We start from the raw sequence: 6,000 nt of genomic DNA on the forward strand, positions 1-6,000 counted from the left end.
CACCTGTACCTGGACACACCTGTCACCACCTGTACCTGGACACACCCGTCACCACCTGTACCTGGACACACCTGTCACTACCTGTACCTGGACACACCCGTCACCACCTGTACCTGGACACACCTGTCACTACCTGTGCCTGGACACGCCTGTCACCACCTGTATCGTATAGTATATAAGAACACTGGGTATGGTATTAGTGACAACTGTACTATTAGTCTTGGTGTTGGTTCTTTTATCATTATATTTGTCTCTAAATAATTTTCAATTAAGTTATTGTTAAAGTTTTATAGTTGTATGTTTTTTTTTTGTTGTATACCGATGCTCTTTTGTTTTGGTGGTCACGAGCTGTTCGTTCGTGGCCAAGGATTCATCAGTTAGCACACAGCCGTCACACTGTCAACAGTGACCTTCTCTACGGGAACCACCTCAATCTTTACCATTACTAAGCATCGGCGGAACCCCTTCAATTTAACCTGATGAGTATACTTCTGTTGCACTCTGTATATATCTGCCTTTTTTATTGTGTTTACTGAATTCCACATAGAGTAGAAGATAGACACTTATTTATGATCAACCTTACCTAACCAAACCTAACAAGTAGCGGTAGGATAGATAAAGTTAGATCATGATAGTTTAGGTTAGGTTAATGCTACGATAGTTAACTCTGAAATTAAATAAACTAGCAGGTTAATCTTCATGTGATCCCTTATATCCCTATAAGTACAACTGATAATAAATAATAATAATAATTAACGGTTTACTGAAGAGCATGGCAGCAGGAAGGCTGAAAATATACAGTTACATAATTGGGAAATGGGTCACTTGATTGACAAATAATATACAAGTAACATAAGTGATACAAATATGATATACCCTGTATATTAACTAGATGGGGAGAAGCTCAAACTACAGGACATTTCAACATAGTGACCGTGTAAGAAGTAGGATTTACTGGGAGTGAAAACACTGGTTGATTACGAGTTGTTGATCATTTTTACAATGGTTGGGACTGGGCTGTTCTTATAGCGAACAGTACGTGCTCGTATGGGCTGGATGCGGTTGTGGTGTCGAACAGCAATTCGCGGACTGGTCATAGAGAGCCGAAAGGGTCAGTGTGTTGAGCGCTTCTTGATATGTGGAGTAGGAAGGGGAGAGAATAATCTTGCATGCTCTCCTTTGCACTTTTTCTAGGTGTTTATGTTGTGTGGCAGTTAGGGAGGAAGACTAGGCAGGGGAGGCATAGGTGAGCTTGGGAAGTATGACTGTTGAGTAAACACTAAGGAGCTCGGGCGCAGGAACTCCGAGGGACTTGAGTCGGCGGAGGAGGTGGAGACGAAAACTGGAGGATTTGACAATTTTACTGACGTGTCTTTTCCAATTTAGTTTGCTATCTATAATGACGCCGAGGAACTTAGTGGAGTCTACAACCTGGAGTGTGTTGGGGCCCAAAGTATTGGAAGGGGGTGGGACAAGGGCGGACGAGAGGTTGATGTGCATAACCATGGTCTTGGTGTGGTTGATGGTGACATGGTTGTTGGTGGCCCAATTTTGGAGACTGTTCAATGAATCCTGGGCGGCGGTGTAGTCTGGAGCCGAGTTGTTAACACTGATCCCAATGGTTGAGTCGACATATTTCCAGGGAGCAGAGGTTTCTCTTAGGGCATCATTGATAAGCATAAGGAAGCAGAGCGGTCTCATCTTGGTGCCTTGGGGGACGCCACATGTGAGTGACTGAAAAGTGGAGACAGCCCCTTGGAAGCGTACGGCTTGGCGTCGGTCACTAAGGAGGTCTGGAGCCATGGTATAAGACTTCTTTGAAACCCGAGGTCGACAGCTTTGTTGATGATTAAATTGTGGTCGACTTGGTCAAATGCTTTAATGAAGTCAATGAAGGCGACAGCCACAGACGTCTTTCGTTTTTCCAGAAGGCGGTATATGTAGTCGAGAAAGCTGACAAGTCATTGAATGGTGAAGGAAGTTTTCATATCCCCAAATTGTTGAGGATCCATGGCGCCTGCAATATATATATATATATATATATATATATATATATATATATATATATATATATATATATATATATATATATATATATATATATATATATATATATATATATAAGTAAATCACTGTAGGTGCAAGTGTGATCCATGTATATGCTCGGGAATCTCTGTGTTTTTGTTTCTTGCGGTTATTTACATAGCAGTATATATATATATATATATATATATATATATATATATATATATATATATATATATATATATATATATATATATATATTCCTGTGGTTCTAAATCTTACATCTCCATAATAGTTTCGTCCCTACACACATATAAACCAAACAGCAGTAAATCACGCACACACGAGACTCGACTAAAATTCACTCTGGACCAGAGAAACAAACACCGGCTGTGTTTTTATGGTGTGTGTGTGTGTTTGTGTGTGTGTGTGTTTACTAGCACTCTGGGAGACCCCAGAGCCAACCCGGGTATAGTTCCCAGAAGCTACCCCGGGTTATATTCTGGGCCTCCCAATGTGTACTACCACACAATGTCTCCAGTCCCTGGGGAAATTCCACTACCTTAAGAATACAAGAGAATGTTACTATTTGGAGTAATGATGTAACTTGTAAATATAATATATTTTTAATTAAAAATACTGTGGAATGGCAATTCTTGACTACTATACTCAGGTATGTTCTACCTAAAATTTAGTGGAATGTATATATGTGTAGAAAAGGGATTTGTATGATCTACTTAAAATTTAGTGGGATGTATACAGTATATATAGAAAAAAATGTACACATTTTAACAGTATTCTAATTATTTCTTTGCAAAGATAGACAGGTATCAATGCACAAGCTTAAAATACTACGGAATGATAATATTTGTGGATATGCATTTTTTTTTTACTTTGCAAACGTTTTCTTGTGGCTATGACTGAACTGCGAGTATAATGTTAAAATGATCAGTTGTATTGGTGAGATAGCGGGCGTGATCTGATAGTGTCTCAACGTAAATGGTGCTGGATAGACTAGCCACTTAAAGGAAGGGCCAGATTAGACATAAACAACAATGTCAATACCCAACAAGCTAGCAGTAGCCATACTCTCTGCATCTGTAGCCCATGTGGCACTAGCCTTCGTATTGCTGCTGTTAAAATAGTTCATGGTGTCTTGATAGGTAGTCCTGTAATTTATCACTGATGGTACCACTCCAATGTTGGACGAGATCTAAGTGAGAGATTTCTGATCCTGTCAGAAAGTGGCTGATTGCAGGAATATAGCAGTTTCCATCACCTTTGGTGCTGTAGACTCGCCTTGGTTCACTGAGTTGCATGGACCTCCCGAAGTAGACAGGTTTCTTACCCTGAGCCCAAGGTCAGCTGCCGGTTTGCACCGAGTAGCCGCAGAAAGTGGTTTGAATAATGTGGTTGGTGTTCTGCTTTGCTTCTTCTGTGGAAGATCTTCGCCGTCTGACTCCCACTTGCTTTTCCTGTGGATATTATTGCAGGGATTGTTACAGGCGGAATCGAAACTAGTACTAGGAAGGTCAGCATTGAAAGTCCCAAGACCAGAAGAGAATTTTACAATGACAGGGTCGGAGCTGACAAAATCTGTTGGTTGACAGTTGTCTGAATGATCCGAACTGCCAGTATGAGTGCGATCTGTATCCTGAGGGTCACCTGCGTAGATCTGTAGGAAGATGAAAGCATTGTCAAGTTGTAGGAGACATATCAAATATAAGGAGAGTTAGAAATATAGTTAAGTCAGCAATTCACACACCAATAATGTTGCTAGAACTTTTTAGAAGTACAGTAAATTTAATCAATCTGTATATCAGTTATAGTTAGAAATAGGACACTGATAGTCGTAACTGTTTATGGGAGTGGGCAGCTGTACAGTATTTGCAATAACTGTCATGCAGGAAATTATATGGTACATATTGGTATCTTGATACAGGATCTGTGAAAGATGTTCTTCAGCTTATGTCCAATCATCAGGTTCTTCAGACGGGCTCGTTCCTTGTCTAGACCTTCAACAACTTCATCCCGTACAATGTATTTTGCGGTTGGTCTTTGCATAAACCCTTGCACCTACAGTAACTGATTCATGACTGGTGTGTCTCTTGTCGTACGTTTCCTTCTGTGCTGCTTTTGTTGTTGAGATGTTTTCGGCCACTTGACAGATAAACTTGCTTTTTCTATCCATCTTCTCATTGACGAATTCCACACTAGCATAATCCAAATTTTCAAAGTCGGCGGCTGCAGACTACACATCAATAGGTAACTTGACCTTCCTTCTATACATGGCTTCAAAGGGACTTACTTTCGTGGACGCGTGTATAGTACTTACGGTTGTGTGATATGCTAGCAAAACCCAAGGAATCAGATCACCCCAATTACCATGGTTATCATTGACAATCTTGGTCAAGGAGCTCATTAAGGTGCGGTTATCACATTCTCGTTGACCATTGGTCTATGGATGGTACGGGGATGAAATTCGATGCTCTACTTGTAGTTTATCCAACAGTGTTGCTGAAACTTTAATTACAAATTCTCTACCTTGCTCAGTTATCAGGGCATCCATAAAACCATGCCTGTAGAGGCATATCAAAGAAGAAAAAACAATGAAAATAGATATAGGAAAAACAGTGCCTTTCAGCACCTACATATTCACTGGCAGTTGTCTGGGGGACAATTACCCTGTTACCCTCTGAGTGACCTTGCCGGGATCTAACCATTTCCTTACCTGACATGTGACTACTGACCACCTCATCTGGGACCTGTTATTTGCCCTGACAAGTGTTTCACTACCATCACTCACTTACCTCCACCCATATTTATGGTTTAATACAACTCATCAAACTTTTTCTTTAGTGGTTTTAAAAATAAATTAGATAAACTAATGACTGAAATGTGATGGGTATAAGATATGAAGGAACTGCCTAGTGTGAGCCAAGGCAGCCTCCTTCTTTTCTGATGTTCTTTTGTTCTTATCCCAGGCATAAATGTTCTTACGTTTTATGTAGTAACTAAAATGAGGTAAATTTGACTCACATTGTCTTATCTAGGGGATATATTCTGGGAGCAAGGGGTAGATTCTGGAAGCACCCAGAATCTACCCTGGGGTATAAATCAGAAACTACCCGGGGGTAGATTCAGGAGGTCCGAGAATCTACCCAGATATAGTCTGGGAAGGGGGGGATTTTCAGACCTTACACCAGGACCAAACCTTCATGTTAACAGAATTATTTCATCCCCACCCAATACTGTGTGCTGCCGCTGATATTGTCTGTATAGATAAGTGAAGAAGATGCAAATCGGCAGTGCTGATATCATCACGTCTTATAACACTCATGAGACATGCCTTCCCATCCTAGTGACGGAGGTGAGAACGGCGTTTCTTCTTCCCACATAATATTACTGCTGCAGCCGTTGCCAGTAAGGCGTTTTCACTTGTCTGACTGTGTTTACTTCACCTCTGTTTCCAACATGGTGACGCCTTTAACCCCACACGTCTGCCAACAATGATACAAACATTGCTGCATTCATGTGTCTCACGATGTTGCTAGTAATGCTGACAGCTTTGCCCAACATGTCTACAGCACTGTCCTCAACAATGTTTCCGGCACGTGTGATCGCACCCTCACGTTTCTAAGATAATAATGAGAAGAAGAACAAGAAAAGGAAAAAGAAGAAGAAGAAGAAGAAGGGTTGTAACACGAAAGACAAAGAAGTCACGAAAATTAGATAATAAAGACGTAAATAAAGAAAACGATAAAAAGAACTAAACCGCAGAGAAAGATAAAGGGAACAAGAAACGGGACGAAAATGACTGAGTTGTCGAAAAAGTACTCCCCTAAAACACGAACACAGAAAACGGAGCAAAACACCGCCTCCCGTCACGCAAATTCTTGCAGTAGCTTCAATGATCAACAGTAATCAATCGACCAACATGCAGCCAGTTGCAAAATTATTGAATTTCACTTAACT

Source organism: Homarus americanus, unplaced genomic scaffold (genome assembly GCF_018991925.1).
Source record: "Homarus americanus isolate GMGI-L3 unplaced genomic scaffold, GMGI_Hamer_2.0 scaffold53233, whole genome shotgun sequence".
Taxonomy (NCBI): domain Eukaryota; kingdom Metazoa; phylum Arthropoda; class Malacostraca; order Decapoda; family Nephropidae; genus Homarus; species Homarus americanus.